Source organism: Nipponia nippon, unplaced genomic scaffold, assembly GCF_047370975.1.
Source record: "Nipponia nippon isolate SJK-2023a ecotype South Korea unplaced genomic scaffold, ASM4737097v1 scaffold_1, whole genome shotgun sequence".
NCBI lineage: Eukaryota > Metazoa > Chordata > Aves > Pelecaniformes > Threskiornithidae > Nipponia > Nipponia nippon.
Genome location: NW_028262290.1, coordinates 106,982,678 through 106,995,686, shown reverse-complemented (window position 1 = coordinate 106,995,686; position 13,009 = coordinate 106,982,678).

The following is a 13,009-nucleotide window of genomic DNA, read 5'->3' as shown; positions in this document are numbered from 1 at the left end:
AGAAGAAGATGGTGAGGGCATATCTGCAGAGCTGGTCCTGCCCACAGCCAGCGGCTTTCAGAACAGAATATTCCCACCAAAGCAGCCAGTACCTTCTTCATCCAGGGGCTGGCTGGACACATACCCGAACTAACTAGTTCCATTTCCTAGTGTTTGTACTTTAAATGATGACTGAAATAAAATGACAAGCAAACATGAAGTATGGAGACTGGAAATTATTCCTCCCCAAACTGTGCTGCTTTAATGGAGCACTGGCTCATGATTTTTTAACAAGGTACACTTTTTGACAGCATTTTAAGTGTAGTGACTTTGATTCACTCCTATTTCCATGCCAACAGGAAGACTTTTAGTCTGTTATTTTCACCAGAACATTTCTAGTTGCTTCCCTTCCTGCGTCAGTGTCTGGAAAGTGAGACAAAGAAAGAAGATTGCTGGTACCCGGTTGTGCACCACAGAGGATCTCCACCTGGTTTAAGGTGTTGAACAGCTAATGAACTTCAGGTTGCATGAATGCGTTCTCTTTAAAATAACGATACTGAGGATGACAGGTTTGGTTTTGTTTTAAAAGATGTCAAAATTTTATGTTCCAAAATATTTCCCTAACAGTAAAATCAATATATAAAAAGTGTTTGCATCGTTTTTTTAATTAATAACTGTGCAGGCACTCATGTTATATAAACTTAAGGAGCAGTGATTCTGGAACAAATTAACTGCAAAAATTAAAATTGATAGTTTTGTTTTCTGTTCCCAAATGTAACTAAAATATGAACATAGCAATTTCTAGAGCACCTGGAAAGAAACTTTAGGAACTGAAGGCTCTGCAATACACAGTGTGATCAGCAAGAGCTTTCATTGTACTCAGACTGGGACATGTTCATTGCTTTTAGCACCTTTTGGTGCACTCACCATGTCAAGGACTACCTGACTTGTGTAATAGATTGGATGAATAAGCTATAGTATTTGCTAGGCAAATGTATTTCAAAGTCTTTGTGTGGTAAAGATAAAAATTTCTTTTTTATTGGAGAGCTTGGGGGTTGTGTTGGGTGGGGTTTTTTTCTCTTTTTGGTTTTATTTCTTTTTTTTAGAAGTGTGGGGAGACATGCTTATGTCCAAAAGATTTTCTATACTGAGAAGAACAACTGAACTAAATTATTACTTGGTGAGATAACATTATAGTTTCATTGAATTCTTTAAAAAACATTTCTATGAAAATGATAGCTGAATTGCTTATTTAACCTGGCATTTATTTAAATTGTTTAAGCATTAATTTGTTCTCTGCTCTATAAGTGTGTTTTCTTTTTTTTTTTTTCTTCTTTAGGATCAGCTTCATAGCTAGTTGTAACATACACCATTAGAATTGGGGAATTGGAAAGGCCACTGTTAGATCTAGCAACACCTCAAGAATGAGAATCATTTTGCCAAAAAATCTGGAATACCTCCCCTCTCCCTGGGCTCTTTCACTTGAGGAGCTCCCCAGATCTAATAAAATAGACGTGTATACCAGGTTGTTGCCTGTAATAGATCGCCACTCACCATGGATCACAGTGCAATCTCTTCTGCTTAGCCAGGCTTGAATTAGAAATACTACGCACCTGAAAAAGCTGACACGTAGCTAGACCTAAGACACTGCCAATGTCTCAAGTACTGCTGCGGGGCGCACGTGTTCGGAGATAGTCTAGGTTAATGCCTGTGGGTTGTTTCACCTCATTAAAAATGGTCACTTTGACTTTCCATTAGCAACTGGGGACATAGCATCATGTCTGCTGTAAAGAGAAAGCAGCAGCCTGGCAGGGGAGGGCAGGGAAGGGGAGGGAAAAGGTTTGTTGGCAAACCTTTTAAAACACGAGCTCATTGAAACGTTAGCATCTATGTGGAAACACCCAAGAACAGATCAATCTGGGTTTGTGTCTTGAAGAAGCCAGCTGTGGCCTTCCCAGTAAGCGGTAGCATGTCTTTGTGGGGACAAAAATGCTAATGAAAAATTGTATGAAACATGCATATATATATATATACATAAAATCTTTATGATCTTGGTATTTCTGTGTTAACTTTTATTTGTATTTGTAACATTACTTTTATTTCTACTTGTAACATTCCAAAGAGAGGGAGCAAAACCAAACCCCCGACGTCTAACACACGGACTAAATCCTACCAAGGCTTAGAGCAGCAATGAAATCGCTCTTCCCTGAGCTGGTCTTGTTGGAGCTGTAGTTCGCTGGAGCTGAGCACCAGCCGGAGGAGTTCAGGTTTGATTTATCCCCTGCCAGCACAGTATTTGTCGCTGCGGTGAGAGGCCGGCAATCACAGCCCGCCCCACGCTGCCTAGGCTTGATAGCATCCCTGGCATCTGCCCTGCTTGGGATACTTGGGTCATTACAAAACACTCCTGCCAGAAAAAACAAGCACCCCATAACAGGTATCAGGTTTATCCTCATAGCTGATGGTTCACATATAGCTTATTCTAATAATTTACCGTTACTAAATAACAGCAAATGCAGTGATCACTGTAAAAGATAAAACCAGGCCAGTATCTTGCAGGTGAATAATTCAGTTTCTTTGAGCATCTTTTGTAGTATTTTCTAAGCATTACTTGAATTGATTTAAGGTAATCCCAAGCAGTAAATTTAAATTTGTTCTTCCTGCCCTACAGTGAGTCTGATTAGAAAGGTGGTTCAAATTAAGAGGGCGCTATTCTGACATGTTGGTCTTTTTTTTTCACTCTCACCTCTTGCAATCCCAGTCCTCCAGAATAGCCTAATCAGCTCAGGTTGTACCTGCTTCTGCTGTTCACTCCATCTCTGCTATGGCCTAACAAACATGTCATCGCTGAGCAGCAAGATTGCAACCCTGGAGGTGAACTCCCCTGCCTCTCACCCTCCTTCTCCTCCTCAGGTAGGCTTCACACAGGTCCCTGCTGAACCCTGGAAAGGCAACACCTCTTCTCCTGAGGCTGCAACATCAAAGGTAGGTAGGTCCTCAGTGAGCCTTCCTGCTTCCATACTGGTCTCTTTGCTGCTGCTGCTACCACTCGCCCTTATCCAGGCAGCCATCCTGCTGATGGCAGGCACCACGGCCCAAAGAGCTGCCCAGCAGCAGGAGACAGAGAAGACTCAGCATTTGCTTTTGGCTACAGCCCAAGCCAACCACCCCACTTCTCTGGACCTCGCTTCTGCCATTCATAAATAGACATAGTCTTTTCACTGTATTTTTGAGGTCTGGAAAGGAATTCGAAGGAGTTACTGGTGCCAGTTACAGGCAACGCCAAAAGAAGTAATTGCATATGCATAGATTTAATCTAGCTTTCAGATGATACAGAGCTAAATGGAAAACAGGCCCAGCCACATCCTTACTGGCCTCTGCCATGTTACTTTAGCTTCTGTAATGATACCTCTGCAGGGGTGCAAGCTGAAACAGAACTTATAACGGAGACACCCTATGAAAATTTGGGCATGCCACATGCAAAATTATTTGCCTGTTTGTATTTTGTAAAGCTAGCCATAGTGCCACTGCACTAGATGGGATTAAAAAACCAAAGACTGATTAATGAACAGAGTTGAAGGCTGGAAATCCCAGATTTGAATGACTGCTCTCCCAGGTTTTCTACGCAACTTGTAGCAAGCTCTTGCAGATGAACATTTCAAAACTGATTGCCTAACTTTAGCTACTCTAATAAAGTTGGTCTGTTTGCCAGAGCCACTGAGTCTGGTTGCTGCATTTAAGCTGTGCAAAGGCTGTGGGATTCTCCATATCTCTGAAAATCAGCCTGCTGTTTTTTCTTTTTTAGGTTACTAAATTGAGATATAGCTGAGTACAAGAAATTCAGCTTTGTAAACCTTGTTCTGTTTGTTTCTACGAAATTTGCTGTGAGAAATCTTATATAAGCATATAGAGCCTAAATGAATACCAAGTCTGAGTCCAGGAATAGGATTTTCTTGTCTGTGTTTAACTGTAAAATGCAGTTATGGGTATTACCCTGATTCACCAAAGGCATCAATAAGCACGTCCATTACATTTTGTATAATGCTCATCTTCTGTTTGAGGTTCTCCAAGATCAAAGAATTTTTCATCAATTGAAACTATCCCCTGAGCCTAGCCTAGAAAAAGATATTTTCTCTTTTTCGTATTCCAAGGATTGTCTTTCAGTCTTTGAAGTTAACGTGAACATTTTCTGTCATGTTCTGAGTGGTATCATTCATGATTCTCAAAGGTAAAGCTCATGGGATAAAACAGACAGAAGACAGAGTTAGAGGAAGTTTGGGAGGATAAGAGGCAGTAAAAAGAAAGACACTGATAACTGGAAAAGAGAAATACGAGTGAGCAAAAGTGCAAAAGACTAATACTAAATTCCGTCAGACATAGAAAATATCAGAGAGGAAATGTTTGGGAATGAACAATATCCAGAAAATCAATGAGAAATGTCCAGCAACAGTTTTGCTGTTGCTTTGGGTTTTGTTGGGTTTTTTGTTTGTTTGTTTGTTTGTTTTTTAACAGGAAATGTTATTTGACCCTTTAAAAAGTTTTGGATTAAAAACTGTGAAAACAACCCAACATTGGAGGACATGAAAAAGAAAGATTATTAAAGAAAGACAAAAGAAAATGGAGAGAAGGGAAAAAGAAAATTTGCATGGTGACTTTCATTGCTTTTTAGTGATAGAAACGAAAGGGCTGAGGAAGTTACAAAGAAAGACACCAGGCTTTATTTAAAAAGGGCATGATGACTACACAACTTAGCTGTAATGGCTTTTGGACTCCCCAGGTTTTCATAGCTAAAATCCTCACTACTCAATACCTATGAAGATTACAACATTATAAAGTAATTGCAGCAGAATTTGTGATTACTGTGTAACAACAATCGAGCAACTTTTTTAGATGTCTTTTAAAATGCAGAAGCATAATATTTATATTTATTAATATTAATGCAACAATATTAGTATCTATTTATAATATTAATATTTAACATAATATTAATGCAGGAACTTTGTATTTTTCTGAGGTAAGAATATAATTTTCCAGCTGCTTTTGTTTCAAATAAAATTCCTTCCCTGCGCATATTTAACAGCTGTGCAGATGTCACTGTTTTCTTGTCTGACTGTGCTAGACGCAGCACTAGAGACAGAGTTCATAAGCAAGTGGAGAAGGCTTCAAGCTGCTCATGAAAAGGAAAAGCAGGCGTAGCTTCACAGGCCAACAGTATCTACCCTGTTCTGCAGAGGAACTGCTCTTTCCATTCCTGGCTCTGATCCCATCTCCCAGAGACAGAATGGGGTAGGAGAGCTGCAGGGCTTGAGCAGGTTCATTGCTGGGCAGGGGCAGTGGGATTTACACCACTTCATTTTAGCAGCATGAAGGTAAGGTGCCTTGTACATCTACATTCAACTTTTGCAGGCAGTTGTTTCCCTTAAACTCCCAGTAACCGCTGGCTAAAATGGGGACCAGAAAACATGGCCAGCTCACTGACAGCTGCAGAACGGAGAACAACCTCAATTCACAAAGGAGCTGAGTCCCCCCTGAAATGCATTTCTGCATCTAGTAATCTCTGCACAGCCTGTGGTGTTTAAGTTCATAAATATTTGCTTTGCATCAACATTTAAACATAGAGCTAGTGAGCAGATCTACTGCTATATTCCGTATTAAAAAGCCTATGATTTTAAATACCAGCTCCCTGCCTGTCTCTGTCCGGCTGGGAGTGTGCTACGGTTCAGGCGAGGAGACAATTATGTGTTACTTCCACATGTACCGTTCTCCTCGCTGCCTCCATCTACCAGTACATTGCTTGTTAATGAACGTAATACATTTCTCCTCTGACTCACTGTATTTTCAGTACTGAAGGTTTCTCTATTTCTTTTTTTTTCCCAGAGCAAATCCTGTAGAGCTACTAAGGAAATGAGCAAGAGGGAGGAAATCAGCTCGTGCGGGCTTTTGAAAAGGAATTTATCTATTTCAACTTGCAAATTGAAATTCGGCTAGTATTTTTAACAGCACGTCCATACCTAACTTCTGTTTAAAGCAAGAGGGGCTAGGAACCTCTGCATTTTGCGAAATCTCCCTGTGTACTTACATCTGTAGATATAAAATACAGGATACTTAAACTTTCAGGGCCTCTTGCAGTTTCACTTACAAAAATAGTACGTCCCTACAACATAGATGGACTTTGAAGAGAATTGCACAAAATTGTCACTGAAAGGCTCTTAGATTCTCTCTTGTGAGGGTCTTATAAAATAAACAGAAGTGTTAACGTGCCTGGTTATTTGTAACTGGTGTGGTGTTCCTGCTGTTTGTCTATTTTGGCTTTGATCTGACCAGCTGATTACTTTCTTTTAGACAACATTTTTGTAAAGACTTTTAGTATTTTATACTTTATAGAAATTCAGACTGCACCTGCTATAGGCACTATGCATTTGGCTCCTTCATTGATCAATTTTCTCTGGCACACACCCCTAAGAGAAGTCAAGGCTTTTCAGTCCATCATGAGCTACTGTAAAAATTTGCTTCGTAAAAATTTGCTTAATAGAAATTTGCACCTTCCACTAGTGACACTCAGAGCTGAAGAGAAAAGGCAACAGCTGTAAGGAGCACACTGCAACCAAAGACTGCGCTCGCCATAAATTCATGGAAGAATAATCTTACAAAGCTTCTGTGCTTTTTTTTTAAAAGGATCACATTTTCAAACTTGGAGCCATAAATATTAGGCACTTCAATAAAGCGCCTTCAGTGCTGAATACTTAGAGCACGCATGGAAACTTCGATTTTCTCAGCACCGCTAAAATTCAGTCTACCTGTAATTTGGCTGCATAAATACAGAGCGATACACCTAACCTGGCTCTGAAAAGTTGTGCTGTGCTATACAATATGTTTCCAGGTTAAAAGCGGGACATTTCTAAACCCTCCAGGTACACTGAAATAGAAGCTATGCTTGTTAAGATCCTGTTATTGAAAGATTCCTTTCCTCTTCCTCCTCCTCAACCAATCCACTATCTTTGGAAGCACAGATGCCATCTGTTCTGGGCACTACTGAGTACCTATGGAGCAACACTGGTGCATTAATGACCGCTTCGATGAAAATATCCTGGAAACCAACTTATGGGAGTGACAGAGAGGGCAGGAGCCCCAGTTCTTCCCCATGCCCCCCCATGCACATGCACGTCACTTGGTGCCTAATGGCACACGTGGGCTATGCTACCTGCTGCAGCCAGAGCTCAGCACCTACCGATCACCTCCTCCCGTCCCAGCACCACCGCATTTACAACACAGCTTTTATTTAGCAAGAATTTAATGAGACTCATCGCTGATGCCTGGAATTTTGGAGAGTAGAAATGTCAAGGACGGCAAACAAACACAACAGCCACCACACGTCCTTGAAGAAGATCACACAGGCCTTCTGACCAGCCGCCCCAGAGTAAAAGCAGCTGGGGCACTAGCGTTCAGTTCAGCTCATTTGTAACGATTTGTAAAAATGGCTGTCCAAACTTAATAGGGGAAAATCTATAGGGGTCTTTAACTCCTACTTTTAATTAAATTCTCAAAGGCTTAACAAGAAGGAATGAGGCTAAGATGGGACAGTTACAGTAATAATAATTAGTTTCACAGAGCTCCTTAAATCCATAAAAATTGAGAGGTCATTACAAAATGAGAATCACTTGACTTTACATGACCTTTATAAGGGAGGTGAGTACTGTTCTGAAAAAAAAATTTAAAAACTGATATATGAATCACTCTGTTAGAGGTTAGGATATTTTTACTGTTTATTTTATCATAAGTAAACTGAGAACAGATCACAGTTCTGAACTAATGGAGGCTTTAATGACAGTGACTGAGTCACTTAAAGGGCAAATGAAAATTTCTGGCTTGTTAGATATCAGTTTAACAAATATTAACTTGTAGTTCCTCCTCACAGTGTTAGTTTCTGACTAAAAATGGTTTCATTTTGAAACTCAGAGCCATACGTAACTATAAGTCAGAGAAATAAGGTGTGAGAATGTCGGTTCACAACCTAAAAATACCTCTATGCGTACTTTCTTCATCTGGACAACAACAGCTTTCCTGGAAATTTCTGGAGTAGGGTCTACTCGTAAACAAAGAACAGTAGTGTTCTGCTACTGACAATAAATCTCAGTTGCATTTCCAATATTAAATAACAGTATTCAGGATGTTTTAAATCAAATAGGAAGTTTTTCATGTTTATGCCAAAAAGTAGCAGTATTTAGCATCTTGAGCAAGAATGTTTGCACCAGCTGACCAGCTTGCGTATGTAGAACCTCTTTTGTGGTGGAGCTTGGCTACAGTGATGCATCAGTTATTGTCAGACATTGACCAACAAGGCTGACGTTAAATATTAGGCAAAACCAAGACTGTCCATGTGGAAAACTAAGTTGCACTTCGCCTTTTATTCCCTTACGTGTTTAAAGTGTGGCAAATCTTCCGGTTTAGACAATCCATTGGACACGGGCTTTCATCTGCTTTATTTCAAGTGCTTTCCTGAACATGGCAAGGTTGAAAAAAAGCCTGAAGAGTAAGTCCAGCACACATTGTCTAGACCATCTTGGTAATCATTAGTCCCAGTTTTATCATGTCATCTTACACAGCACGGAAACAAAAGGAACACTCAACATCATATTTAGTGGTAAGAACAGATGAAAAATAAGATGTCTCCAGTCTAGCACCTGGTCTGTGTTCAGCCTACAACTTTACAGGTTGTGAATTAACCATTCACAGTGTGTGCTGTGAGGACGTACAATGCATCCGTGTGATTTACTGACTTCAATGTCATTAGAATTATTTCCAAATATTTTCATATGTTGCTCCTTAGGGATTAGTTGCCTTGAGAATCACTCGTATTATTTAACATTATTTTCCCTACTGGCATAGCCAGTAGGTAGCCCTAAGGCTACCTTGACAGATAGCCTTAAATGGTGCAGAGCTGGGGGTAGTGTACTTTTTGACCACCAGTCTGATACTCTGATTTAATGAAATTGCCATGATATTACACATAAGTAATCCTTCCCAAGCATACAGCCAAGTCTGTATCAAAGGATCAAAGTTTATGCCATTTTGTGTCTTCAGCAGAAAAAATAAAGCTAGCAGGAACTTAAAACTGTTCTGCATGGTGCTGAGAGGTGCATACAGTGGCATAGCACTTAACCTGGATATGGCATCTGGGCCCAAACATTAGCTCTTGACACATCATTTCGTTTCATTGTCTTGCTGTGTTGTATAACTGGAGTCCACGTGGTTCATACAGATAGGTGCACTAATAGTAATAATAGTTAAGTGGGAATACTTTGTTTCCAGAAATCAGTATATGAAAACAGAGAAAAATGAACACATTTTCAGCTTTTAGAGATATTTTTCTAATGTTTATTTCTAAAGGGAGCAGACATGGTTTGGTAATGTCTTTAAGTAGATGGCATTCTAAACTGTCCCAGATTTTAATCAAGTTTAGTGCTATCACAATTTCTATGACAAATTTCAAGGAGCAGAGCATTGTTGCCTGTAATTATTGTTCAAGTGTACTTATAATGGCTTCTTGGAGCACTACATTTTTCACATACTAATATTACTATTAGTCATTTTATGCAGTCTTTTGTTTAGTGAAGAGATAAAAGTATTTGTTATCCAGCAAAGCAGGCTAATTTGCAATAATATGTGGGAGACCCACTGTAAATTGCTGAACAAAAAAAGCAAACCATAATAACAAATAACCAAAAGCATCAGTCACAAATTACTAAAAGCATCAGTCACAAATAACACAATGTACTTGGTTTATTTTAGCAACAGCAATTTTAATTCCTTCATAATTGACTTGTAAATTAGCCTCCTTTTTAAGAAAAAAACGTAGATCATCTGTTACTATCTGGGTTTAGTACTTTGCTACGAAAAAACACCAGAGAATTAGGGTAAATCTGATTACTTGCTCTACTGAGTGTAAGTCTACCAGTTCTTCCTCACAATGGTGTGAAGGTAGTTGGTATTAGCCAACAGAATAGGTCTCCTAGCTATAAAAATTCACTAGGTTTTCTCAGACTTCTGGGACAGGAACATTAAGACATTTTGGCAGACCTCTCATTATGCAAATTACTAAAACCTATCTGATCTAGAAAGAAATCAAACAAAATATCTTTTTACATTTACTGATTATTCTTTACACTACCTCAAACTAGCAAATTAACTCAAAGTTTTGACTGTACTACACCTTAAGAATCTAGAGACCAAGTATCATAATTTAAAGTACTTGGTTCCAGCTGTAATACTTTTTAACATCTAGCTTAGCAACATCCTGCTTTCTGCTGATACCAAAGAAGCACTCTTGCTGCCATATTGCTCATACATAGTTCAGACTACTGCTGAAATACTGCATTGCCAGTCTCCACAACAGTCAAGAAACTATGCGATGGCACAGAGGAAGCTGTGAGCCACTTCTAGAAATGTCTGCCCCATGCCTGTCAGTGTTTAAGAGGCATTTGGACAATGCCCTTAATGCCATGCTTTAACTTTTGGTCAGCCCTGAAGTGGTCAGGCAGTTGGACCAGGTGATCAATGTAGTCCCTTTCCCCTTCCCTTTCCCTTTCCCTTTCCCTTTCCCTTTCCCTTTCCCTTTCCCTTTCCCTTTCCTTTCCTTTCCTTGAAATGCCAGGGGGGTTTTAGCTCCAAAAACACTTACAAGGACACAAATCACAAAGGTTACAAGTGGAATCAGGATTTCATTTCATTTTATTTTTTTTATTTTATGCTATTTTATGCTATTTTATTTTATGTTATTTAATTTTATTTTATTTTATGTAATGTTATTTTGTTATTTTATGTTATTTTTCTGAATCCGTTTCAGAGCCGATGCTCACAAGCATTAACACAATGCGCATGTGCAGCTAGGAGCAGGCTGATGCATTCTTCAGTTGAGCTTGAAAAAACCTCCCTTGCAGCCTGGCTAAGGCAAGGCACAGAGCCATGGAAAGTAGCAGCAGGAACACAGGCCAAGCAGTCCCTGCTTCCTGAAGAGTGAAGAACTGGGAGAATGAGGATGGGTACCGACCACACACAGAAAAGCAGCAGCAGCAGAAGAGGTGTGCGGTGCTGTGGGGTATTTTCCAAAGCAGGACACCTGTCAATGACGAGCCCACTTTTTGCCTTCCAAAACTTACTCCACTGTGCTTCCTGGCCAGTGATGCATGACAAGCGCTCTCGTGCCTGCCCTGCGCTTGGGTTGCAGGCAGGGAGAGCTGCAAAGTGGCAGCTGCGGATGGTGCAGCGAGCCTGGAGCCCTTCCTAGCCCCCGCTGTTTGGCACAAGCAAGAACCCCTGGGGAAATGGAGCCAAGGGAAGAGCAGAGCTCACGCCTTTCCAAACTTGCAATGGGCAAAAGAGCCAGGGAGAGCAAGGGCACAAGCGGCGCCTCGGAGGTGCAAGAGCAGCAGGCAAGAAGCGAGCGGAAAGGGCCCAGAGGAGCCCTGACAAGGGGCTGTGCTCAGTGCTACAGAGGACAAGAAGCAACCCCCGGGGGCCACCCTGGGCCCGCCCTGGGAGTCTGGAAAGCTTCCTCCCCCCGGATGCGGGGCACGAGGGCCACCTTCGTGGAGCAGGAGCAGCAGGCACCTGGCCAAAATGGCCCAAAGGAGCCCTGGCAAGTGCCTGTGCTCAACGCTGCAGAGGAAGACAAAAAAACCCTGGGGACACTTGCTAGCCCACCGTGGGGAAAAAAAGCCTTCCTCCCCCCAGCTGCAGGGCACGAGAGGCCATCTTCGTGGTGCATGAGCAGCAGGCAGGAACCCAGCCAAAAGGGACGAGAGGAGCCCTGACAAGTGGTCATGCTCAATGCTGCAGAGGAAGGCAAAAAACCCCCGGGGAGCAGTGCCAATGTGCCCCGGGGGAAAATTCCTTCCTGACCCCAGCGCTGGCGATCGGCTATTCCCTGAGCATGTGAGCAAGACCTGCCTCCTCCTCCCACAGCCTGGTCACGCCTCCCAGCAGATGCCCAAGCCCTCTTCTCCCTCCATCTGCTGCCACCTCAGGGGCTTCCCACAGTGGCCAAAGGCCCCCGGCCTGATCGACCTTGGGGGCAAGGATCCTTCCCACGCCTGGCAGGGCACCGGTGGCTGCTCCAGAGCACTGGGACCCCTGGCGACATCTCTGCATCCCATTCCTTACAGCTGCTGCCCCTGGCACCGCTGGAGATGAGGATGGTGAGCTCTGCAGTGCTCCTCCAGAAGGCATTCCCTTGCTCTTGCCACTGCTATCCAGCTGAAAAGGCCTGACAGCCTCGGGAACCTCCACGGGTTGGTGGTCCTTCTCGTCTCCAGCAGCCTCGTCAAGCCTCCTCCGGTCTTCCTCCCTCGGCCCTTGCCAAGTAATTCCACCTGCTCCTCAAGGACCTCCTCTGGGATGTCTTCGGGCTGCGCCCAGGCCAGCTATGGCAGTGGGACAGGGGACGATGCTCCTTTTTATCCTGTCCGGGGCATTGTGACTGCTGCGTTGCCGGGTGGTGGCCCTGTGACGTGGGGGTAACGGGGCCCCCCCTGCGCAGCCCCGCTCACCGCCCCTCCTCCCAGCATCCTTGGGAGGAAGGCCTTTGGGGTGCTGGCCCTGAGGCAGTCCCTGTGCCCAGGAGGCCCAGGGGGCTGTCCCTGCCCTTGGTGGCCATGCACTGGGCACAGCTGCGCTATAAATACATCTGGGCATTCAGACTATGTCAAGAAGGGCATTTTTACCATAGACATTCATTTGGTTGTGGGGATGCCAGAGGTGAAAGAAAGGCTTTTGGTTTCCTCTGCATGAACTTGGCAGAGATTTCTGCAGGATTTCCTCGCCATTCCTTACCAATGCACCAAGGGACTTTTGCTACTACCCTACTTATGGTGAGGTCTTCTTCTTGGAAAGAAGTCACACATCGCTTTCTGTTCTTGATCATCTTTTTCCTTGCACTTCAAGAGCTTTTCTCCTCCTTTGGCCTTCACCCTTGATACCTTTCTTGAAAGTGATGGCAGCCCTCTAAGCCTTTGTCTTGCTCCTGCTCATCGTC